Source organism: Cygnus atratus, chromosome 3, assembly GCF_013377495.2.
Source record: "Cygnus atratus isolate AKBS03 ecotype Queensland, Australia chromosome 3, CAtr_DNAZoo_HiC_assembly, whole genome shotgun sequence".
Taxonomy (NCBI): Eukaryota; Metazoa; Chordata; class Aves; order Anseriformes; family Anatidae; genus Cygnus; species Cygnus atratus.
In genome coordinates, this window is record NC_066364.1 from 118,084,965 (window position 1) to 118,111,310 (window position 26,346).

General features: G+C 43.2%; 1 protein-coding gene across 4 annotated transcripts in view; it reads right to left on the minus strand.

Moving 5' to 3' along the window:
• CCDC85A (coiled-coil domain containing 85A) overlaps positions 1-26,346 on the minus strand; it is a 182,408-nt gene that overhangs the window by 96,707 nt on the left and 59,355 nt on the right. The window contains exon 2 of one of the 4 annotated variants that reach the window (XR_007707945.1): positions 22,821-23,015. The exons of the other annotated variants lie outside the window; for them this stretch is intronic. The gene's annotated coding sequence lies outside the window, so the exon portion shown is untranslated. Of the gene's footprint in view, positions 1-22,820; positions 23,016-26,346 lie in introns of those variants that run through there. 4 annotated transcript variants of the gene reach the window in all.

The window sequence follows — 26,346 nt, forward strand, 5'->3', positions numbered from 1 at the left end:
TCTCTTTCATACTTTCCCATCAAGCTGTAAAGTTCCAGTTGGCAAGGCTTTTTACTTTGATTTCGAATTCCTGCTTGGAAGATTAACTGAAAATGGATTTGGCTTGAACAGCTGCACCGAACATATTTTGTTTTATTTTGTTGCCATCTCAAATAACAATACTTAGCACTCTTCATCTTCAAAGCATTATACAAACACTGAGTCACATCCCCTCACAACACTCTCGTGACATCACCTCCTGTAAATAAAATCACGCTCCTCGCAAAGAGGTGGAGGCTGAGCAAGAGCTTGGAATTTGTGCAGGGTCAAAGGAAGAGCCCTTGGCAGAGGCAGATGTAAAGGCTGGAGGCTCACAGGCCCCTTCGGTCCTCACTTTAATCATCTCCACTCTCTCCATGTCTTCCCTCAGGTACCACCCATGGTAGCTAGTGAATGCATGTACTTGCAGGCACTTTCTGCTGCTGCATGCCCTGCCACCTGAAGTCAAGCAAGCTCGGCTGGCTTGGCGGCAGGGAGCTCCTTCTTAGTCACTGAGGAAAGAGGGATCTCAGGCATGGTTGTATACAATGCCCCTGCCCTGAAGTCACTGAGGCACCTCCATCTGGCTACATCCAGCCCAGAAGGATCACCCTTTCCATCAGACACACTTGACTCGGACAAAGCAGCGGTCTCCTGAGGAGCTCACTGCCTGTGAGCAGAAAACAGTCCCTGAGTGGAAGGCCAAGTGGCCTTGGCCGCTCCCAGGCTTCTCGTGGGCTGAGGAACCCAACCAGCAGGGCTCGGCACCTGGGCTGGCAGAGACAGCCAGCCTGCCACAGGCACCGGGCAGCCCGGCCTCCGAGCGGCAGCAGGGCCTCCCCGTGCCCATCCGCTGCCTTCCCACCATCAAGGGGGTGAGGAGACGAGGTGTGCCTCGGCCACGCTGTCCCCCAGGAACAGGGCACGTCTAGCTGGGACACACCATGGACTAACAGCCCCATCTAAAACAGCTACTCTGCTTTGTCCCAGTTCTCCCAGCAACTTACTCTGAGCGAGGAGGTTCCACTCCCGCAATGCTGTATGGGTTTCCTGACTTCGAGGCTGGGCATGAGACTTCCGTGCCTAAATTAGGAGCCTCAGGTCACTCTGAACTCAATGAAGAAAGGTATGTCCTTTCAGGGCTATTTCTGAGACATTAGTGTAGGCTACAGTGACTACAGAGAGAGCCTGTGCTCCTAAATTAGATATCTAAATCAGTAGTCTGTGTGAAGCAGATTTTGTGTTAATATGTCCCTATAAATACATATTCTCTGCTGTGCCAATTCCCATAAAGTGAACCAATGTCAAACATGTGGAGCATGTAGTTCTCATGGTTTCTTTTCCTGAAGAAAACTGACAAAGCAAATATACATTTTGCATTCCTTTCAACCTCTTGTTTTTCCCCTTATTTGGCTTCTTCCTAAATATATGAAGAGATCTTTCAGACCAAAACAAATAGATCACTCACTATAAAGCTATAATGCTACCCTGAAAAACCCTTCCCGAAGCATTCCAAGGCACAAGCAAGAGACCTGCTTCTCCTATAGAGCATGACAGGTATGTGGAAACCAAATTTAGCAGGTTTTGTTGCACTTATGCTTCTTTCTGTGGTCTAGACCCCTCTGTTTCTAGACCAGAAGGCACAATGAAGAAGCGGCATCACAAAGAGGCTGAATCAGTCAGCAATTAAGACACTGGCCTAGGGTAATTCCCAGGCCCATTACTCCTGGTGCACAGCTTTAAACAAGTTATTGCACCTCCATTCCTGTTACGAGGTAGCCTTGATCTCAGGAGATGGTCTCAGGTGCTTCCTATAACCAGCCCTAGTGCCAGCTCTTGAGTTCATGTGAAAATTGTCAGTCCCAACAGTGATGCCCACACGGCAGAGTGGAGGCACGCTGCTGGGGCAGCATGATCAGGCTTGCAATGGTACCTCTGTGCTCTTCCTTCTTCAGAAAAAAAAATTCAAGCCATAAGCATAAGCAGCAACAGCTCTGTCAGTCTGACAGACACTTCTGGCCCATTTCAAAATGGAAAAAATTGCAAGAACTCTAGTTTACAGAAAATGGTTTGGGGGCATTAAAAAAATAATTAATCTTTTAATCTGTATTTTATGTTCAGGTTTTTTAAACTGTACAATTGGGACCTGTCCAATTTAGTCCTCCACCTCTGCAGAGACAGCTCTTCTATCAGGACTGCAATAATCTGAGGCATGCAGATCCTCACTGTTCACAAAAATTGTCGTCCCTCTGACATAATCTGAATTCTTGCCTTGTCTATGGGAAATTGCAGCCAGGAAGAAGGATCCTGAAGCTGTGAAAGCTGTAGCCAGTGACCCTGACCACCGAAGGACTACTCAAACTGTCCAAAACCACGCCTAGAGGTCAGATTACCCTTGCTGTTCTTCTCAACACAGATAATGTATTTCTGATCTCTAATTAAAAGGAAAAAAAGAATGAAAATGCCACTGCAGCTTTTCAAGTAGCAGGTCCTACTCCCAAAGGCTGACACTGATCCAGCCCATGTCTTCAGCAGCACTTTCTTGCATCCCAAGTCTCCCACAAAGAGCCATTTATGTCCTTTCTATCATTGGGGTAGTAAGAACACACAAAGATACCAACAGCATATGAAAAACAGCAAGACTAGGGAGAAGATGTAGTTGAAAGAGCTTTTGAGAACCTCTTTCTCTTAGTATGCTCTCCCAGTTGCTGGCTTTTGCTTTATTCTGGATCTCCCCAATTCCTTCTGAGTTTATTCTATCAATTTTCACATCCAGAGACTGAAATAAACCCATCATCTGGACTGGACTGTATCAAGTGTGTGAAAGAATTCATAGCTGCACATTTCTGAGTTGCAGAACGGTGAAATACTGCAGGATAAACTGTGTGATAGAAGAAGCAGGAACAAAATTTTGGACTGTTCCTCTTGGACACTTCTGGGCAGTGAATTAAAGATGTGCAGAAGGATGAGTTTAAAATTGATACTGCTCATCATGTAATGACTCTACCAAAGTTAACAGAGTACAAACACTGAAAGCTGAATCAGACTCAGATTCCCGTTGGTAATTCAATGTCTGACATTTTAGCTCTTCCATTAACCATTACTGAAGTTTCAGGTATTATCTCTAACCGGTACAGAATGATATCCCTGTGTTTTATATATAACCTTCACTTCACAGGAGCATCACTGTTTTTCAGGTATAATGAAGTGATGAGCCGTGGAATAGAAAGGAAGAAAATGGTCAAGGTAACTATCTAGACACCAAAGGGCTATATGTATTCATTACTTCAAAGTGAAAACAGCGCAGACAGGAAGGGGAAAAGGTTCAGTAAAAGCACTTTCAGCAGAGCAATTTAAAATTATTCACATATTCCTTGGAAAGAATCCATAGCACTTTCATCTGGTAATAGTAGTACTGTGTTAGGAAACAGCACTTAGAAATGTTGGATTAAATAGCTATCTTGTAAAAATCAGGTGGAGGCCATTAGTGCTATTCATCTGTAACCAGGCTTAAAACCCTCCTAAGAAAGCAGCGATATGCAGCAAAGGGCACGTTAGGAGGAATGAAAAGCATTACTGATACAAAACAAAAGCATGGCTGTCATTATTTGTCTTCTCCAAGGGTAAACTTGGATTGCCTGATGGTAACACCTGGTATCACACAAAAGAACAGCTTCATCATGCTGACTGCTTCACATGCAGCGGGCGTTCACAGACAGCGGCTGATACAAGGAAATGGGCAAGACTGGAAGAGCCCTTTCTTAGATCCACACTTACCCTTTGTAAGTTCCCCAGTTTCGCCATGCTCCTTCACACTTTCAGAATCTCTCAAAGCAAAGTAAGGATAATAATTAATTTACACACGGAGGTGCTGCATGCATTTTATACACAGGCAGCCTGCAGCACAAAGGTCAAGATCCTCACTTGAGGTAAAGAGTAAAGCTGGGAGATTGAGGAACAAAACCAAGTCAGGGGCAGATCCTCAGTTTGCCCACACTTCAGTGAAATTAGTAGAATTGTACAGTCTAAGACAGCTGCCTTCCTCCAGTGCTAAGTGATACTGTTAGGAAAAAAAAAAAAAAAAGGCAGCATAAGCATGACTGTATCTGGGTGCAGTTTTCAACAGGAACATTTCATTTCAGAAGGCACTGTTAGATGCCAGCTCCAACACAAGCTTTTAATGGGTAAAATAATAATAAAATAACACAGAAAATCTAGCGAACACTTGATTGTGAATCAGCTGATCTGTCCCAGAGAGCACAAATTGCAAACAAAGCAGCATGGGAAGAACAGCAGAGAAAACAGACCCCAGTGAGTCCTGGGCTGAGAGGAAGCGCTGTGCACTGGAACAGCATGGATTCCCCCGTCAGTAATGGCTGTCCAAATAGCTCCTGAAAAGCACTTTCATGAAAATTCCACTGCTAAAAAAATAAACAAGCAAGTAAAATGACCGCCATAAATACACAAATAAAGAGTAAAAATATATGTGTGTGTGTATATATGCATGTGTGTGTATGTATAAAAATATACACAGAGAAGGAAATGTTCTCAGTTAAACCTGAGACACCACACACAGAGAATTCGGTATTCCTGCCAAGCCTACAGACAGAAAAACCCATCAAAGATATATGGAAGATTTCTTTAAAAAGCAAGAGGAGAAAACCCAGGAGTCACCCAAGCCCATTTCATTAGACAGGCCAACTTAATTAATTTGTTCAATTTGCTACTCTTCTATGCATGGGTGTAAATGCAGACTCAAAAGCAGGAGGCTAGAGGTGATGGGAATGAAGCTCATTAGGAAGCAATAAAGAAGGAAGAGACGCCAGAAAATGAATGCTAGTTCATTGGGAGAATTTTAAAAAATGCCATTTGTCTTCATGACACAGAGGGAGAAGAGCTCAGCGAGCTCGTGCATATGGTTAGCTTGCAGAGACCTTTGGCTTCTGCTGGCCTTTGACCTCGGTGTTTCAATCAAGGCAACACTAAGCTGTGAGCAGTGCCACCTCTTAGCACCTAGTAACTACACTTCTTAAAGACTGCAACCCGAACCCAGAATAAAAAATAAAATAAAAAAAAGACACTGAATACAGGATTTCAGCAGAATGTATATAATGTATATAATACATAATACCAATGTGGAAAATCTGAAAACCCAAGATCATTTGCACCCTAGTCTTTGACACACCTAACCTCCTACACGCTGACATTTCACACATCTTGGTCCCCTTTGACCCCAAAGTCTTTTTTTCTGCACGTTGGATCTCAGTCCACTGCACATTTCCAAAGGAACAGGCACAAAGTGACCTGGGCACAGAATAATAGTCGTGACCGTCCTTTCCCTGCAGACCATGGCCAGAGGTGGTGCTGACATACACAGAGCCTGCTGGTTAAGGATTTGCAGAACGTATCAGACCTTGCTACAAGCATTTATCTTTCCTGCCATCTTTCAGACTGACACCCGCCAGGAACCGGAGCTACGCCACTGGCTAGGCAAATGAACTCAAATGCAGGAGCAAAATCCTAATACCAGGGAGCTCCAGCATTCATAGCTGCACATTTCTGAGTTGCAGAACGGTGAAATACTGCAGGACTGAAGGGTTTGGTCCTTCCTTCTCAGGACCATTTAAGCATTCCCTGCGACCAGCAGGAACCTCACCTACCCAAGAGAAAAGCTCTGCTCTCTCCCTAGCCCAATGGCAGAGCTCTTGCAGCAGGGGCAGACTGTGTGTTTGAAGAATCAAGTCTTACTTCCTTGATTGCTGAACTGCTGCCTGAAAAAACAAAACCCAACAACAACAAAACACACACACACAAAACCACCAAAAAAATAGAAATAAGAGTGGGCATAGAAGGAAGTTCATTTGTCAAAAACCTTTAAAAGGAGAGCAAGGCAATTGACTGGGCTAGTGGGATTGCTGCAGTCACTGCAAAGTTATTGAACTCCCAATGCAAGCTGCAGATCATAACACAAACAGAACCGAGAGGTTTGGGAAATTTTAGCAGACCAAATATTTGAGTTCTTTGGAGTGGATTTTTCTTTTGCTGTTGCCAAGAAAATTCACTTGGGTAAGGTCCCCGCTGCTCCTGGAGCCCCATAGCAGCCCTACCATTGAGTGAAGGAGGAAAGAAGTATCTGAAAACCATTGGAGAGCTCTAAAAATTCAGCATAGCACCATTGTTGTCAGTGGGAACGCCCCTGAGAAGCGCTGCTTCCTCTCTCACACAGGCTTTTACCTGGATTTGGGGGGGGGGGAGGGGGGAGGGGGAACGTCACAAACTGACGGGAACTTCAGGGGCACTGTGCATTTTGCCAAAGTGTGTCATCAGCATCAACTGCAGGAAAAAGAAAAACACCCCAAAGCCACCTTCCTGCCCTGCACAAGGGTTGGAGGAGAGAGGGAGAACGAAGAAGCTGCACATCCTGTGTACCACCACACGCACACAGACCTCCTTCCTACGGCATGGCCACACAATATATATAGGAATATTACTCTCTCCCACGCTTCAATTTAAATGCTCTTGAACTGGGACCCTTTCTCCAGCCAAAGTTTTACTTTCTTTTGCATCCAAATTCATTTAGCCTGTTCAGGGATAAAAGGCTGGCTTCCCCTTATCAAGGGCAGGCTGGGGAGCAGAGCTGGGTGCGTAGCCGTACCCTGGACTCGGGCTGAAAGATGCACCCAGAACGCACAACCTGACCTCTTTTGTACCCAGCCTCCGCAGACAGTCTGGTCCAGAGAGGCCAGGAGCCACGAGTCATACCATGATCTCCAAGCTGCAACCACTGCACTCAAACATAACTGCACTTACCAAATTATGCAATAAATGCAAGCTGCTCTCCTAGGCGGTTTGGCATTGCCTTTTCCTTGACTGCTCACAACCTTCCTGAAGAAGAAGGTCTTTGCCCTTTTAGGCTCTCCGAGAAGAGCAGCAGAGGTCAGTTCTGCCACAGGAGAAGGAAGGTGCACACCTCACCTGTCCGGGATGATGGGCATCACTCGCCTCTTCTTCCTCCCCTGGGCACTGAGCCAGCAGTCTTCCAGGGAATCTCTACAAGCCGAGACAGCCATATCCCATAAATAAGTCAGACTCAATTATTTTATATCAAAACAGTATCTTAGCTTTTAATGAGTGCAACTGCCAATACAAAGAGTCACGCATTATGAATCACTATTTTCTCCTTCCCAGCACTTTCTAATTTCCTGCTAAGGAGACAAGCTGAATGGGGTCATTAATCTGAATTAGAAATACCGTGACCTGCTCTGCACTTTATCCGCTAACATTTTCTGGCATAGCAATATAGGACAGGATTTTGTATTTCAGACAACAGTAGGATGTGAGAAACGTAGGCTCTCATTTTAAATAACCCCAGGAAGAAAGGCGTTGTTACTAACAAACTCTTACATTTAAATGCAGCGCAGGATTCTTTCGTCTTGAAGTGCCACAGAAAACACGTTGGCCAGACAGCAGATAACATGCTCTTTAAACAAGCTAGCATGGGGACTTGTCTCCTTTACCTTCCAATTAAATATTGAAGTGTTTTTGAAAATACATAGATGAGTGAGATCACAAAATAACTATAAATAGAAATGTAAGGCTTAAAGATACAAAAAGCATATAAATTATAGCGACACTCAGAAAAGGAATGACAAACATTGTCCCTAATTTCACTTTCCATTTACAATGCGACTTTCCTCGCTTGGGAGTCCCAAGGCCCTGACAAAAGATAGGTCATGCTGGGTCTGCACTGTTCTGGCAGAATTGCGCTCTGATCTCTGCAGACAGCTGCTGAAAGACACGAACCTGACAGAGCTCAAGGGGTCCGATATCTGAAAACACTTAGGCGCTCAAGTTGTGCTTTCTTTTTTCAATATTACCTTCATTAGACTAAAATGGAAAGTGCAAGCTCTAGTTATGGAGCACAGTCCCCTTGCGCGAGGCACAGAACGAATCCAGCCCAACAAAAATAATACGCCAGGACCGAGCCGAAGTGTTGCCCAGACTTATTGCCAGCCATTTTACAAAGGAATGCACTTCCCTCCGAATAACTTTCCACAAATGGATAATCCCAGCAAAGTCAGTGGGAGTTTTCCAACGGACTTAAACTGCTCATGGAAACAAGAATTTCCAGCGTGCAGCCCAAGGCCCCGACAGGCCCACGTGGGAGGTTGCCCGAGTTTCCAGAGCTCCTCCAGCAGGGCTGGGCCCATCTCAGAGCAGGGCATCTGCAGCCGGCCGCCCCGAGCAGCATCCTGAGCAGCAGCAGCACGAAGGGAGCTCTGGCTGTGGGTGCCGACCCAAAGGCAGCACATACATCTAGCGCAACAGAGCGCAGCCAACTCTCACTACAAATTACTCAGTAATTATTCTCCGCTCCCTATATACATTTGAGAAGCCAATACGGTTAGAAGCCAGTAGTAAAACTCTTTTTTTTCCCCCTTATTTCTTCAGTAAAGACCTACTTTTCCCCTGCCTGCAGCGGTTTTACTATGCCAAAGTCCCTTCAGCATTTAGTTTTACTCAGTTCTAAGTCACCTTTCCTCCGACCCAGACCTCTGCCTCCCAGGGTGTTACATTTATTATCGGGTTTTGATATCATGTTAGAAAGCTATTTTATAGTGCAAACGCTTTTTCAGCTTTGCAAATCTTGTTGCTAAACGTGTATTAAGGCAGACTACAAATTAGAGCCATGTAAATTAATTAAGGCCGAAGAGGCAGTTTTTGGGTTGTTCAGATTTCTCTGTTTCTGCTACTGGCTGCCCGTGCCCCGTCCTTCTCCAGGAGGTGACAAGCAGCATGTCAGCATCTTCTCAGTCTGCTGCCATGGCAGAGGAGGAGGAATGTTAATGGGCTCCTGAAGTTTACGGATATTAAGAATTAGATTTAGAATTGCAGGCTGAGATCAATCCCATCTTAGTAGAACAGATTTTTCTACAAATGAGCAGTACTGTGGTGTCGTCCTTCCTCACCTTTGCATACCACGTGGCAGGGGAACATGAAATAAATGTTAGTTTAGAAACTCAATGAGCATTGACAGGTGACATTTCCTCCTTATTTGACATGAAAATGTTTACATGATGTCAGAGTTTTCTCTTCAATGCATGCAGATGGCAAACAATGCAATGTACAGGCTGCAGAACCACTTCCCCTCCCCCCCCCCCCCCCCCCCATTTCTATTAATGCATGCCAGTGACAGCAGGCAGGATGGAACTGGAGAAAATGAAAAATGTCTATGTGATTTCCCACCTTACTTTCTTCCTAAATTTACCATCCCTGTACATTCCTTTCTTGTTACCGGGACATTCCCATGTATGACACAACTACTACCTTTAATTCAAAAAGACATTTTGTGCTGAAAAACACATTAAAAAGAGATGTTAGCTCCCATCGTGATTATTTATTTTTTAAATTATAATTAAACATACATACACTGACCTACCTGCTAAAAAGAGCAAGGTAACCTTTAAAAGTCTGGGTCTACATAGAGGTAACCAATCTGGTGTGCAATCAGTTCTGACTTCCTTTTATTCAAAAGAAAGAATTGCAAACTGCAATGCTTACAGCAGTTTGACAACTGTTTTAATACCAGGAAACGACTTGCTCTGCACTGGGCCAGCACTGTTTTCTTGTATTTTTTCCTTTTTCAGCCACTGGCTATAAAAAAAATATTAAATTTTGGCAAACAGTAAAGAGCACAGGAATTGCTGGTCAGCAGTCTTGCTATTTCAGCATCGTGGCTGTGCCAGCTGCTTTCAGGAAAGCCACCTTTTCTGGTCAAGCTTTGCAGGTTGCTGCTGTCACCAGGGCTCATACAAACACTCACTTGTGGCTGTGCCCCCTTGGCCAAGCACTTCAAATAGTCCTCCCTCAGCTTTGAAGGCGATCCAACAGTCATCTCATCAACCTTCTTTACTGCACACTACTAACCTTCAAGAAATGTCATTGTTTTACAAAGAAAACCTTATGATTTTCCACTGACACGTTTCCACTGCTGAGCAGTACCCCTGTCCTCGCAGTGGGTCACAACACGTTCAGAATAACGAGCTCTATCCCCGAGCAAATTCCTTGTCCAGTTTTAATTGTGACACCAATAGGTACATCCTAAACTCTCTATTATCTTTCCAAATCCCAGTAAAGCTGTAACACATTCTAACACTTTTTTTTTCTTACGCTGTCATCCAGTTTTTCCAAAGGAAACACAGCAGTTCTTTTCATGAGCTTTTTGAGAATTTTGGAGGCTGACACTCTGCCATGCAGTAATTCCTAGAAAAAGTACAGCAGAACAACTGAACATTTGAACTCCCACAAATAACTTCCACAATGATTTTCCACATGACCCAGAAGAATTATTTTTAGAAGCAGAAAAGTAGTTTTATTCTCTATTTCCACTTAATCCCTGTGATGTTGGATAGGACATTCAAGAAGGATGAGTGTTATTATTTCTCCGTGATGCGTATTTGTTTGGAAAAACTATAATTCTTAGAAGTACCAGCCATGATGAAGACACGCTGTTCTAAGTACTGAGTAACTCATGGTAAGAGACAGCTTCTGCCTCCTGAGAATTTACAACCAAAACAGATGAATTAGAGAAAATAAGATGACGAGAAGCTCATTTTGCAGGCAGGGGTTCTTCAGTTTCCAGTTTCGCCACGCCGTTTTGTGGGAGCGAGGACAAGTCACCAGTCGTTCTGGGCTTTAGACTCTCCGCCCTGCTCAGACACACGGAGCCTTGACCATCTTGTTGTGAACTGAGAGGTTTTGGCACAGGCTCTCACACGCAGCCTCACCTGTGATCCGAGCAGGCAAACTCCCCTACCTTGCTTTTCCTGCTCCTTTTTTCACTTTCCAGCACTGGGGGCTCTGGGCGCCATTGAGAGGTCAGGGAAGATGTTTAGCAGTGCCGACCACACCACGGCTTTTCCAGTTTTGACATCCCGCTGGCTTTGGAGCCAAACAACATTCATGGCACTTCCACAGCATCTCTATTCTATTCACTCCTCAGCTGCTCAAAACCACAGCAAGTAACAAACCCCCGACAAATAACAAAAGCTCTGAGAGCCTTATGGGAGCCCAGCGTTTCTGACAGCAGCTCCTCAAGCCTACCAAACCTTCGATTATCACAATACTAAGGGGAAATGCATACTGTGGTATCTTGCACAAGACAGTATCACTTCCAACACAATTTTAATTATTCGCTAATCTCTTGCTTATTTTTACAGCCTGAGGACAATCAACAGCTAATGACAAATGCTGCATGAACAGCTTTTTCTGTACAATACTAGACAGAACTTTGATTTGCATGCTGCAGCAAATGAAGCCATAAATTCTATTTACTGTAAAAGCCTGTTACTATATATCATATTCCAGAATAACACAAAATTCTGGTGCAAGCAACATTGCAGCACGTGGTTGTGGAGGAGCCAAGGAAACGTGGACAGTGTGATCTATCAAGTCCCAAGAAAACACTGCTGCTCTCCACGGATGGGTGATTTTCTCACCAATTGGTTTTTTGGTGAGACAGAATAGGGTATGTGCATTGAAAAATTCTGAGATCAAAATATAAACGTATAATATATATAATGCTGAGATCAAATATTAAAGCTCTGGCAAATAAAAACCCCAGAAAATACCTCAGCACCTATTTTAATAAATATTTTAGGAGCTAATAGTAAACATAATCCAAACCTACTTATAAGACTCTCATCTGTTTCTGAAATATTTTCTAGAATTGACACACAAGCACTTTGTGCTCACATCCAAAATAGTGCAGAATGCTTCAGAAAACCATGAAATTTCATGTCATTTGTCCCTCGCATTTTGACATGTGAGGCACCACACTGCTAGTTTTAAGCAAAGAGCACTAATGCACACGTTACAAAAGGTTAACTTACTTTTATCCTCGTTTTACAGGTAGAAACAGTTAAATGATAGACTGTAGGAGTGTCAGGATCACAGGGGACCTACACCTCCTCGATAATGTGCTGGGCACAGCTCAAGATCCAGGCCTATACAGAAATTCATTTACTGTGAAAACATGCAGGAATATTCCCAGAACATATTTGACAGACGAAACAAAAACATCTTATCAGTCCTTCTTCATTTGCCCCTTTCCACGAGCCCTTCTCTGCCCTGTTCAGGAGAAAATTAGATTATTTTTAATACAATGTGTCGCGACGTTGCTGTTGTGTTATCTCAGCAGGGCGCAGGCTGCTGCTGAAAGCCAGCGCTCGGCAGGGACCAAGCAGAGCTGCAGCTGCACTCATGCATTATCCCCCCAGGTGCTGCCCATCGCAGAGAGAAAACTCACTTGTTTTTTCCTCCGACCCCTTCTGCTGCTCACCATTAGGAAGAAAACATGAAGCTTGGAGAGCAGCACAGAGCCCAGGGGCAGTGGGATGGCAGAAGCAATGTCCCGGCTGAATTTGTGCACCTGGCCTGGAGCAGAGGACAAGCGTGTCCTGGCAGGGCAAGACTGGGCTCCAGGGTTCAGCCCGGCCCCAGAGAGCAGCAGCAAATTGCCGGGGATCAGTGCCTGCTTCTCCTGATCCCTGCGGACTCCCCCCACTGCACCTGCAGAAGTTAGCTCCCTGCGCAGGGAGCACCTTGCTGAGGGGACAGTCTGTGCATCTGTTCTTTCCAATGAGATCCCACATAAGCACAAATTTGTAACTTGCTGCTCATTTAGTTTGCAAATCTATCAAAACACCTCAATTTGCCTCTTTTATATATATATATAAGGTTATCATCATCAAAAAGTCAAAAAAAAAAGGTTTCTTGATTTATTTATTTAAGGTTTTTGTTTGCTTGTTTGTCTGTTTTTTCCTTTTTATACCTCACTGAATGAAAACTGATTCTAAAGAGCCCAGGAGAAATTCAGCCCCACTTCCGGCAGTCACAGCCACAGCTCCATGCGTGTGCAGGGCCAGCACAGCGGAACCCATTTGCTTCCATGGCTCATCTTTATCTGATTTCTTCCTCTCCGGGTTCAATGGCTGTACTGAGAAGCACGTTCTCATTTATACAAATAACATTCTAGTTCTTTAATTAAAATGCAGCTTAATCAGAAACAATTGAACAGGCATCACCGAGGCACAATACAGAACAGCTTGTAACACAAGCCGCAGTATTAGGGCTGTCGACGATTTTCATTTGTTTCCTTATTAAGGAACATAAATGAGGCCTTAAATTATTTGGAGATGCTGAAAGAATATAGGTATGAGCACTTGGTGAGTTAATCACATCCAGACAGAAGACTATTGGTAATTTCTTTAATTACAGTACAACTAATCAAACACAGAAAACTCAAAAGAATTGGCTGGTTCCTAGGGATTAGGCTGCAGGGGTCCCATCTAATTTCAGTGACTTAACCCACAATTTCAAGTAATGTATTTCAACTCGAACTCCAGAACAAAAACCAAAGCTGTATAGCAGATGGTGAGGTTACCATACCATTTTCTGTATTTTTATTTAATACAGCTACAGCTGAGGTTTGGTGGAAAGAGAATATTAACAAAGTTATCAAATGAAGTCTTTCTATGGCGTTAATACAACCAGTTTAACGTGGCTGCACAAAATAAATTCATAAATTCTTAAAAGCCAACTAGTTTCAACCTTTGTCCAAAAGAGCAAGTGTAGCTGTCAAAGAAAATGCAGATGTATAAACTGCTTCTTTTGTCTGTTTTACAGCACTATTGTTTAAGACTGGAATTTATTTTCTTTATATTACTACTTAGTTACGTTTATTTAGGTTTCTTCATGTATAAAATAAATTACTGTAATTAGCCTACTATTTTTGTGAATTGTAATCTAACTCAATTTAAAATCATTTTTAATATGAATTTTTCATATTTCTAAAAAGTCTTTTTTATAAAATATTTATACTTGGCTAATTCTGACATCTAGAAAAGAACGAGAGCAGTTAATCGAGAATGGAAATCAGCTCCTACTAGAGAAGACCTAAAGAATCTTAAATGTATTCACAGTGACACATGGAATAATAATTACTTTTACATGGCGCTATAATGGAAGAGGTAATAGAGTGTATTACAATGCATGAAAATAATACCCTGTCTTTAATCCAACATATGGTTTTCATGAAAGATGAACTTAAATTACAGAGCAACCATGAAAAAAATAAAAGCCAGCAAGTGAACAGAGGGACAGACAATTTACTACCTTAATATGAATACAGAAGGAAAAATATCTATCTGGCAAAGCCTATTCACACAAGGATGAAAAGTTAACTTTCAGGGAAGTTCCCTTGATTAAACAAAGCAGTTGGAAAGAATGTGAGTGCAGCCCTTTGCTCTCTCATCTTAAAACAGAGGAATTGCCCAGACTTTTCAGAAGCCTCCAGGTTTTCACGGGTACTTTGTCATATGCGTTTCTATCCCTTGGTTCTCCAGCAAACTTGGTATCCTCCTGCTAAATCTCATTTATTGTCCAGCCAGTTCTCACCTTGAATTTCCTAGGAGCTTGCTGACCTCAGGTGCACACATTTAATTCTTCTTAGCTAATTTATCTTATCCTTCTTTTCACCTAATTCAATTACTTCGTGATTAGCGATAGTAGACAAAGAAGAAAATAAAACTAGCATAACATTAATGAGCAGAGTCAGGAAATTCACCTAAAGGTTTTCCTGGGAGATGTCTTCAGCAGACCCCAATGACCCGAGAAACAAATGGGGATGTTGGTGCCGTCCTCCTGAGCAGTCCTGGCACAGCAGGACCAGTTGTGCTCCACTGACATCCACTTGAGCTCTGGCTCAGCTTGCAGCCAGCACATAGGACATTGCCATGGCACAATGGCCATTGGTCCTCTGCCCTTTTGCTAGTTGTTGGTGCCACCGTGTCGCTCCCTCTCCCTGTTGCTGTGGAGCGCTGCCGCTGCCCAGATACCAACTAAGGTACATTGGTGTACAAACAGTACTGCCATCTGCATCTGCTGATATCTTCCGCCGCTACGTATCCATTAAGTATGGATTAGAGAAGCAATCAGAGCATTTAAGAAATAATTACTGCACACTGGTTTCTGCAAAGGAATTTAGTTAGTTAGGAGGTCATTATGTGTTAGTAAGGCGTTAGTTAGGAGGTCATTATGGGAGATCGCTTTTCATGACTTCTGTAGAAGGAACAATCACAGTAGTAATAATTAATGTGTAATGAGAGGTCCCAGTCCAGCCTTCTTAGTTATCTGACTCTGGCTAAGATTTTCAAGAACACAAAAAGAACTTCTTCAAATAAATACCAATTCAGAATCAAATAGTTTAGCCTCTAAGTACAAGAAATTTTATTTTCTCTTATAAAAAGAGTTTTAAAACCTTCTTGGAGCAAACTAAATGAGGAAGAAGCCTCGCCTGTGACTGACAACACAGACCTCTTCTGACATGGATGTGAACACCTCTTCTTTTTGGGGAAATTGTGTAATTTCCCTGAATACAAATTGACCAATTAAAAATATAGGAAGAATGACACTTCATCTCACACAGAAAACACATGAAAACAAAGATACTAGTGCTCAGTGAAGGCTAGAAACCGTGTATGCCACAGAGAGCTGACGACAGAACTGACAGTTAACTCAGGAATTTGCTTGCTCCAGACGTGTTGGTTTTGGATTAACCAATTTAAGATGTAGTAGTGCATACGAATCCGGTGAGGGAGGCTGTTCTCTGAGATCGTAAAGCCCAGGAGCAAGGAGTGACTTGCTGCACATGCATTCAGGAGGAGCTTTGCTGACAAGTGAAAGGTTTAATCAAATACACAGACGGTACCCAAAATGTTTGGGCAGAGCATTCCTTCTATCTGTGCGCTTAGCTACGTATGCTCCTTGTACTCTTAGAAGAGTCCACTTTGTTTTAGTTCCAGCCAAAGAGGATTTTCTCTCTTCAGCAAAGAACGCAGAGGCAAATTCTGCTGATCCCGGAGCGTTAGGGAGGCATCCGACAAGTTTGTTTAATTGCACTGCTAAAAGACCTGCACTCCTGCAACTTCAGAGCTGTCTGTATGCGGGAAAGTAGTGCTCTCCTGCAACCTCCTCCAGTTCAAAGAGGATTGCACTTCTAGGAAACACCACCAAACGGTAAGCTGTGCACTTCTGCAGTACCGCAAGATGAGACACAACATTTAATCCTGAAATGAAAACTCCAAAAAAAACCATGTGCTCATGAAGATTTAAAAGTTGATATGCAGCTGTAGTGAGCTAAATGCAATTTTGCAGCACAAAGTAGAGACTGTAAAAAATATTAAAAGGCACCATTTTGGACCATTTAAAGTTGCTAAGGACACATGCACAACACAGATTACCTGGGGTGGTTCACATTTCTCTAGCTGTCCTTTAATATCACATAATATTGTTATCTCCACTTCAACTAAATGATTCCACAAAATGTGATTTCAGATAAAGTGTAATGGGGAAAGCTGATGAACCCTGCAAAAATAAGCATTCTGTAAAGATGAAAATGTTTCCACTATCGCAGACAGAATACAGTAAATCCTACTTACAGCTGGAACAGTGTATCATGAGATGTTATTACAGAGTTTGCCACATGGTACTGCAGCAGCCTTAAGTATTTCAGCAATCAGCGAAGGTGCTGCCTGGTGCCATGCTCAGATTCATGCAGGCACTCATTTAGGGATTAGCTGAAGAACCAAGTACCTGCAACAGCTTGAGAAGACTCGAGCTCCAGAGCACGTTCCGAATGAAAAGTTTTCTACCCTGCCTCAAGAAACTGGATTTTCCTCAAGCAGCAAATCAGGATATCCCACCTTCTCCAGCACAGTTGCAGCCCCGCTCTCTTTATGTTCTCTATTGCTACCATAAGCTTGGCTTAAGCCTTGACTGAAGTGGTCTCTGTTTTTATTTAACAGCTGGGCTTTTGGAATTAAGTGATCACCAAAAGGCTCAGCAGTGAATAGGAATGACTTTGGCTTAACAGGGAAGTACAAATTGTGATTAATGAAGACACATCCACCTTGTGCCAACAGGATAAATGGTACTTGCACAGGCATTGAATACATACACAATTCTCAAATCCAATCTTTTAATTAAAAAATCATAAAAAAACAATACTCAGGTAGAGATGACTGCTTCATGCAATGTCACAGATCATTTTATTGCTTAAGTTGTTGAAACATAATTTTAAGCGGCGTCTTCTTGTTTGGGCACCACACTAGAGGGGATCCTATAGCATTCACATGGTGTTGGGCAGTGACTACTGGGTGAAGCACCAAGTGTAACCAGTACTGAGCTGTCACTGCCCCTCTGTTGTGCATGGCAGTACAGGGCTCTGTGCTGCTCTTCTGAGGCTAAAGCACAACCAAGCTGCTCCATGTAAGGCAAGGAAAAAGGACTTGCCTCCCTTCATCCACAGGTGCAGGAAGCTCTTCCAGGGACTATTTGCTCCCTGTGCCTGCTTGCTGCCGGCTGGCGCGAGGGGTCAGAGAGGAAGCACAGGTGTTCTCCTGGCACTGAGCAGGACCTGGGACAGCCCTGTGTCCATGCTCCTGCGGCACCACATCTGCTGGGCAGCACGTCCCACCAGCAGTAAGCGAGGTCCGGTTAGGCCGTACGGCACAAGGCAGCTATTTCGGGTGCACTGCAGTCACTCTGCATGGCGCTGCCTATCTTGTAGGCATCAGCTTCATGACTGCTGTTAGGAAATTTGTTGAAGGAACAGCATTTCCTAGCAAACTCTCCCAGAAACAAGGGTTCCAGTATAACTGTGGTGAAAACCTGGTCCAAAGGAAGGTATGCTTATTTATATTCTGAAGACAGCTTTGAGCCCTTAGTATCTTGTTTTCCATATTAGCTCTAACAAAGCATGCCTTTTCCGAGGCTTGCTAATGAACCTAGCACACTTAGGAAAAAATTTAAAATATACAAACTCACTGTCAGATGGGTTTTTCCAAGGCCTGGACTGAAACTCACAGAAATAAGAAATAAATGTTATATCCCTCCAAATCTATTACAAACTCTGATGAAGAAAAAAAAAGAAAAAAAAACTTGATTCTTGGGCCAAATCTCCCAGCTGCTTTTGCAATTCATAACGGGTCTGGCTGAAGAGTTAGTTCATTTTTATAAATCCAGTTCCTTTTTGCAAAAAAATGTTACTTTAATAACATTCAAATCCTGATTATTCCAAGCTTAAAAACAAACTTTGTTGAAAGACGGTGCCTTTTCCTGCAATGCACTTTCACTTGACACACACGGAAACAACTCCCTGGTGTTTCTTTAGGAAATTGCGTGCCCCTTCCAGAAGTGGCATGGTTGCTCAGAGATTAGGATGAGCATATATGAGAAGAAAATTAATCAATCACGATAGAAAGATAAGGAGACTAAAATTATGGTGATCAGTAAAGCTGTCAAAGAATGCAAAATAGTAAAGATCCAGAAACTACACACATCAAAATCCAACTAATGGGTGAGCAATCAATGCAAGGTCCAAACCGACAACATTGCTCCAAATGCCAAAACATACGAGTGTCAATTTTTGAAAGATATATTTCACTGTATTTCCTGTATTTCATCAACGCTAATCAGTGCTGGATTCTCAAGGAATCTTCTGCCTTCTGGCAGGTATAACGTTTTCAATGATTCAGTAGCTAACAAACATTTCTGTTCTCCTTATAAACTCATAAATAGCACAGATTTTATACCTAAGCTGTTGTAAGCAGAAATCAGAAAACATTTCTGCACTCAGTTACTCATGCAATTGCGTAACTTTTGGGTGCAAATACACGTGCGAGCTGTAATCTGACTCACCTGAACATGTTCTCCTCGATGTTCGAATTTTCCTGTCAAATTACACAAAAATAACCATATAGGAACCGAATGTGTTTCTCAGAAATGCATATGCTAGGTTTGCCACAAAGCCTTTTTCCACTTCCAAGCTCCATTACTCAAAATAGCTATAGCTCTGAAGTATTGCCAAGAGGCTGGCAAGACACAAAGCAGCTTTCACATGCGAGCTGCAGCCACTTGTTTCTCACCTCCTAAGCGACAGTGAAGGGGTCTGGAGAGGTCTTGACCAGATTAAACCTTTTCTCCACCGTATGCACCAGAAGTCTGTAGGCAGCTACTTCTCATAATACGCTCTTTTCAGCGCAGATGGTGTACTTACAGAAGTAAATGTTATAGCTTCTGACATTTTATAAATTTCATCCCAAGGACAGCACAACAGATCTCGGCCGGGGTATCTCTAATGCCATGACATACAGTGAAAAAACACCTTTCAGTTCTCAAACAAGTATGCACAGTTTTAACTGATGAAAAGTCAGGAAACAAGCTAAAATACATCACATTAAATCACACCAGCATTTGCTTGTTCTTGAAAGTCTCCTTCAAATTATGTCACCTGAAATGGGAATTATCACCAGAGAGATTTAGATGGAGGTTTAGCTTCATCAGAGCAAGTGCTCCAGCTAGTCCTTGTTGGGAGGAAAGTTTCCCATGCTCCCTGAGCACATTTTTGCTTTCTAATGTATAGCACAAGCCACAACCCCCTTCCTGTTCTCTCATGCTAACATTAGATGAGAGGCCACCTCAGTAAACCAAATCTTTGTGAACTTAAGGGAGGACAAAGCCAGCACAGACTCCATCATACAGTAAACCCTCCTCGGTCTCATGAAGTCCTGTACCATGCTATGATGGGAACCAAGTGCCATCGAGCACACACAGGAACACGTCATCCTGAGAGTGAAACAGCAGCAACCTGGAGCTCAGAAGCTCACGTCTCCTCTCCTCAGGAGCCAGATCTGTGGTATTTCGTGGAACAGGGCTCCAGGCCAAGCACCAGCAGACCTATGGGACGACAAGGACTTTGAGAATTCCAGAGTTTGCTGCTCCAAAAATACACTGTTTGACCAGCCTGCTGTCAGAGCGATTCCTACTAAAACAAACATTTAACATGTGCAAATACTAAAAGATGAATTTCCTGTTTGAACAGTCAGCACAACAGAATAGTGCCAAAAGAATCATTGCAACATCTGTCAATGTAACCAACCAGCTACCAGCCAGAAAACAGGACAACCATGCTCTGTCATCAAGAGACAGAAAGAACGTCCCAGCAATGCCTTCCTGTATCCCAATTCTCCCACAGAGACAAATGAGTAGCAGGACAGGGTGCGAGTAAGACTGTCACTGCCATCTCCTGCCCTTCCCTTCATACCCAAATAAGGCAGTAAGCAGCTTAGGAGCGAAAGCACCTTTGGTTCTGAGCTCAAGGACCACACAAATGCAGCAGAAGAACCATTCTCTGGGCAGTGACAAGTTTGGGATTCATTCCCCCACCGTTGCTCTGCCCTCCTCAAGGGTGCACCGGGGCGCACACACTCACAGTGCTATTTCCCTTACACATCTGAGTTAACAGAGTTTACGAGCCCGGCCAAATGTCCACAGCAGATATGCAAAGGCCTGGGGATAAATATGAGGACTGCAGTCGCTAACTACAAGCCATCCTTAGTGTCACATGGCCTCTTACCACACGGTCACAATGCATGCATGGGAAAAAGATTTCCCCAGGCTTATCCCATCTTCTGCGTATTTGATGTAGCGGACCTAACACTCTTTGAGTGTCTTTTTTAAATGTAAACAGGGAAAAGTAACATTGCACAATGAACTCAAAAACTGGCCTCAGAGATAACCAACCCAATCTCACAAGCTGTCAGCTCTTCCCATTACACAACGTTAACATGAAGGCAATGCAATAACCTGGGCTACTTAATGATACTCCAACACCAAAGAGAACAACAATTTTGGCAATGTGGTCCTTACACAATCTGTAAGACAAGGTGATTAGGACATGCAGCAGGACACCCTCATGCCCCCAAGATGTTACTGCACTAGAAGAAATGGTGCTGATGTGGCTATGGGGTTGGTGGTGCACTTTTGTTGGGTTGTTTTTTTAAACCTATTTGAGGAACCAAAAATTCCTCATCAGCCTGAGTACCTGAAAATAAGTACAGCTGTGTGCAGTGAGAAAGTAAAGGTTATCAGCTTTGCAGCCATGCTTTAAAAATGATGTATAAAAACAAACAAATGTAGATCTAAACAAATTAAATCTAGTCCACTTTGACCAGCCACTTGAAGAACCCCCTCCAGGTTCTAGAAGGACAAGGCTTCTACCATAAGTGGCCAGGGGAAAGTTCCCTTTTTGAACTTGGTGCTTGTGGAAATCAGGTGAAAGATCTCCTGAGCTGGCTCTTGCTGTTGCAGCACATGGAACATGCCAGAGTACACCATAATATCTCAGCTAGAATATGCTGGAGCAAGGCCAGCAGCAGCAAGGTGACTGATTTCCAAATGCTCTGCCCCTCGATACCTGTACCGAGCCTGCAGAAAGAGAAAGAGCGAGCTCCCTGCTCTTCCAGCTTGTGTGCCTGGGATCTGTACACGTGAATGGGGCCTTAGCTTCCCAACCCGTTTTTTCCTGTTTCTATTTTAAACTAAAAGGAACCCCTGAGAACTTGTAGCACAAGGCACGTCCATAAATCTCTCCCTACTCAGGGCATCTAAAGTGCCAGCACAAAATGGTGTGTTTGCAATTTGTTGCAGGTTTGCTGACTGCTACTTGTAACGTTGTAAAATCACAGAAAGTAAAAATGGAAGGAAAAAAAAAACATTTCCACACAGACTGACACCTGCATTAGTCTATCCAACATTTCCAGTGTTTTACACTGTCCTCAGCTTACTTGTACACACTGGAGATTGCAGTTCCCCTTGTTTCCTTTGGGAAACCACCCCCAAACATAATCCACCTCATTTACAAGAAGCTCTTCTCAATATTCAAGCTCGGTATTCTTTTTCTTTTAATTCTGCCTTACCAGTCTTAATTACGCTTTTTCCCTCCTAAATTGATCCTTTATTACTTTGATACATAATGTTCTCCCTTTCACTGATAATTAGTGGAACAGTTACATTCCGTAAACCCCAACGTCAACACAATAAATTAATGGAAAAAATCTGTAAACCGTTAGCTACGTAAATAAAATAATAAGAAAAAAAAATACCACCAACAAAAAACCCTTCATAATTACATTCCTACACAACAGCAAAACCTGTCTTGATAGTGTGGATTCAATTATCGGAGATAAAGTTCGGAGGAATAAACCCCCAGCACATCTTTAAACACAGGGCATGGCTGCAGAGCAGTTTCCTGAAGCCACGCCACACGGTTCGAAGCAGTTAAATCCAGCTGGCTGAATGAACCATACAGCTGTGGCTTCCCTCAGCTCTTAAATAAAATATTAGGGTGTGTTTCTATTGTTTGTTAGCTGTCATCAGCCCATCTCTCAGCTGACGGAGGTTAAAGGCTATGTAGATTCCTGGGACAGCTGTTTGGTAATTGTCACAGCCAGTTACTTGGTAACCCATGAACAGGGATCTCAGGAGGTAGGTTCTTGGTTGCTAAGCGATAAATTCAGGTAAAATAACCTTTTTCTGGATTTTATTGCAACTACAGCCTCCAACTGTATAGTCCCAAGCTATTTTATTTTTTCTTCCCAGGGATGGGATTTAAAATTATTGCTGAATAACTTTTCTGGGATCTCATGCGGCACTGAGGATGGGTTAAATGAAGTGGCACTATACCCCACTCCTATTTAAATGGATAAATCCACACCAGACTTCCTACAGCATGTTGCAGTGTGTGTAGTTAATTTGCTGGATATAACAGAGTGATTTACACAATAACAGGCTGAGGAAAGCAGAAAGAGAGGCAGGCCCTCCTGCAGAAAGGACTTTGTGTTGTTATTTCCTTCTCTTTCATCTTTTATTTATTTATTTATTGAGAAAATGCAACCTACAGGTTTGAGCTGAGCCAGATGCTTTTGTGACTAATGCTTGCTAAGCAACCCACCGAAGACCTCTCTGTCCTTGGCAGCATTATAGGGGTCAAACTTCCCCACGTACATGGTCCTCTAGCAATTTTCCCACGTGTCGCAAGCAGGAGCTCTCAAACATCATCCCAGCTTCGGTGCCAGATCTTCGTGTAATTTCTTCACCTACAAAACAGAGATACTATCAAGCATTATTTTTCTGCATCACAACCTTATTTATGAAGGCCTTTGAGGATGAAAGTCTGCTCTTGCCCAACAGACGCATAATTTGCTGATGTGTCATTAGCAGAGATACAGCTGTGCGCAGTATGGCAAGGCACTGGCCACGGGTGAAAGGAGACAGGGGTCGCTTGGCCCAGGCTGTCAGCAGCTTGTTCTAACTCCGGATGCGGCATCCACGTGTGACCCCGAAGGGAGCACTGTGGGCTGACGGCTTCCCAAGGTCGTGGGGAAAAGGGCAGCTGCTCTGCCGCTCTGCTCAGGGAAGGGTTAATGGCCCTGACTGCTTCAGCTCCAACTTACACAACCGCAGTTTGCAGTTCGCATGGCTGTCTGTTCTTCTCATTTGTATTTTCTACAAAGATATCATTATTAGTTGCTACAGGACAAATCCTTTGACCTCTTGTCATTGTTATGTATTAATTCTCATGTCCACCTGCAAGGACCAATGCTTGTCTTCCTTCAAGAGAGAGATGCAAAAAGAAGCTAGCTGAATTGGCTTCACTAAATTCACCTTGCCATTATGAAGCAGGCCAGAAAACGGCTATGGTTCGGGGTTGGTGCCCAACAAAGCTTCAGCATGGGCCTCGGGGTAGGTTCTGACCACCATCTACGTGCATCTATCTGTAAGCATAAGTGACTGCCAGGAGCACCAGCCTGGGGAGCAGGTGGCTCCCCTTTCCAGCAGGGTCTCAGGAGTGTGGTGAAAATCCCGTCACACTTCTTGGAACTGGCCGCATCCCCAGAGAGCGGTGGGCACAGCCTCTCCCATAGCATCTGCAGGAGGACAGCGTGTTGGTCCATGCTCTGGAATGACACTGTTTTCCGCTTTCTTTCTGGAAACAACTGGCAATGTCAAGATGATTTTCCACACACACTGGAAGGATGGCTGCTGGACTATCGTGTGACTTATGTTCCTTTCAAGGGGAAGAAATCTACGGTATTCCCTTGTTCATAACCCGTAAGTGTATATAAAGCATTTCTGTGGTGTGTGCATACAGCATCTGCAGGCTTTTAACCAAAATGCCCCAGAGCTGTGACACAAACACACCTTGGTTAAGGAGTATCATAGGCTATAGGAAAAATATTTTAACAAAGATAGGCCAATTACTTTATGAATGCCCCAACCTCCAGGCTGGGAGGCTCCATGGAAACATATATAAGGGGATAATGCCCTACTGAAGGTGAGTCCTAAAAGCTTGTGAAACAGGGGCAATTTCTGAAAGCATTTTCTGTCCTCATACTCTCTAAGAAACTGATGAAACGCACTTGGTAATATTCAGATTTAGACAAGTATTTCTTTAGTGTCTTTTCTCTGTGTTATAACCACTGAACTACGGGTGTTCTGCTACCCTGGCTAGCCAAATAACCCTTCTTTTTTATTAATAAAGGTTAAAGGAGTGAACTTAAACCTTGGCTTGAATGTCTAATGTAAAGACACGTACCAAACCCTTTTGTCGGAGCCACTGTCACAAAGATAACACAACAGTTCTCATTTGAATTACTACAAAAACTACCACTGAATACAGAGGTCTTGCCCATATGTATACAGAACACAGCAGAAAAGGTTACGGTTTTCAGAGGGACAAAAGGCCCATTTTGCACTGGTACTACACTTCTGGTGAAGCAAGAAGCTCATTTGCCGAAGGCAAATTTTCCTAAGCAAAAAGAATATGAATCCAAAATTCATGTTTCCAACAGTCTTGCTATTTTTCTTTTATTTCAAGTTACATCTTCTTATATATCAATTTGATTAAAACCGTTGCAACATACATTTGTACCAAAACATGTTTCAGTAAGAAGGCAATTGCCCCAACCTAGCCTGCCTAGGGGAGATGGCTCACTCCAGCACGACCCACGGCTCAGGTCAGGCAGGCAGGAGCGCAGCCAGCTCGGGGAAAGGCTGGTCAAACAGCCCAGCCCCTGTTTCCAATTAGAGGACCAGCAACACACCACGTTTTCAGCTCCTGCATGTCCCATACAGCAAGAGAAGGTATCAGTCTGGGGATTCCCTACTGATAACTTCAGCTTTATCCTCAATTCCTCCAGCCCCAGAAACACAAAAGCTCTAAAGGTGTATTTTGTTTAAGGCACTTGATTTGCATGCAAACAATAGACAGAAAATATCAGCTGCTTTCAATGTGCAATTGGCAGAAATTGGGTACAGTGACTTAAATGGAGATCACACAACATTTGTTGGAACACCAGAGTCTAAAGGCAGTGTAGATGAAAACAAGAACTGATTTCAGTGGCTTTCAAATGCAAAAAAAAAAACCAACAATGTAAAAGCAAGATAGAGTAATTGGGGATGGTAGGGGATAGGCACGGGTCGCATTTTTCATTACAGACATTAAATAAAATTCACAGTCGTTTGCATACATCACGTTTAAAAGTGTTAAAAGATGCAATCAGATGAAATACAATAATAACGTACTCCCATCTCTAAACCACTCATCCCAATCCATTTTGCTTCTTCAAAACGAGGGAAAGTGGTGGTTTCTGAAAAAAAGAAAATACTGTCTTCTGTGCAAGCTGAAGCTGAGCCAGCACCTATAGAGTCATTGAAAGCATTCCTGTTGACTCCAATATGTTTTGGATCAGGCTCTCAGTAAGACAGACTCTTAGACCAGGGAATTGTCAGTTACTGAAGTAGAACATCTCATAATCTGCCTCATAACCCAGGCTTCCTGTTCCTCAAAAACACTTTTTTGAGGAAACGAGGTGCCATCTTTGTGAGACATTCGCAGGCAGCTTTGAATGCTGAGGAAAACTAACTCATTGCAGCAGTCATACTGATAAGGGGTTAGCAAATCGGTTTCAAAATGCTACAAAGACCTATCACAAGAATTAAGCATGCTGCTATATTTTTGTTATGCAGAAAGAAATTGAATGCCCCTTTTTCTACAGCATGTTATCATCCTATGCCTAGGACTCATTTCTTCCCTTGAAATGCCATCATTTTCATATTGTTCTTTATCTTTTTGTTCATGTTTCAGAAGACAATTAAACTTCTAATAATTAAGCAATGTCTTCCTCCGACTGGCCAGGCCCTGCTTCTGTTTACTTATTCTCCTGCTGCTTAGCCACTAAGCCTACCTAAAGCAGTAGTGATTAAACAAGCCACGACTTTTCGGGACACAGGCAAACATAGAGTAGAACAGGGAAGGCGAAGATTTTTAAGTCACAGAAACCTTAAAATAGCACCCTCCTTGCTTGTCATTTTTGTACCTTGACAAGATCTCCGGCAAAAAATTTTGCATTTTCAGTCTCACAAAAA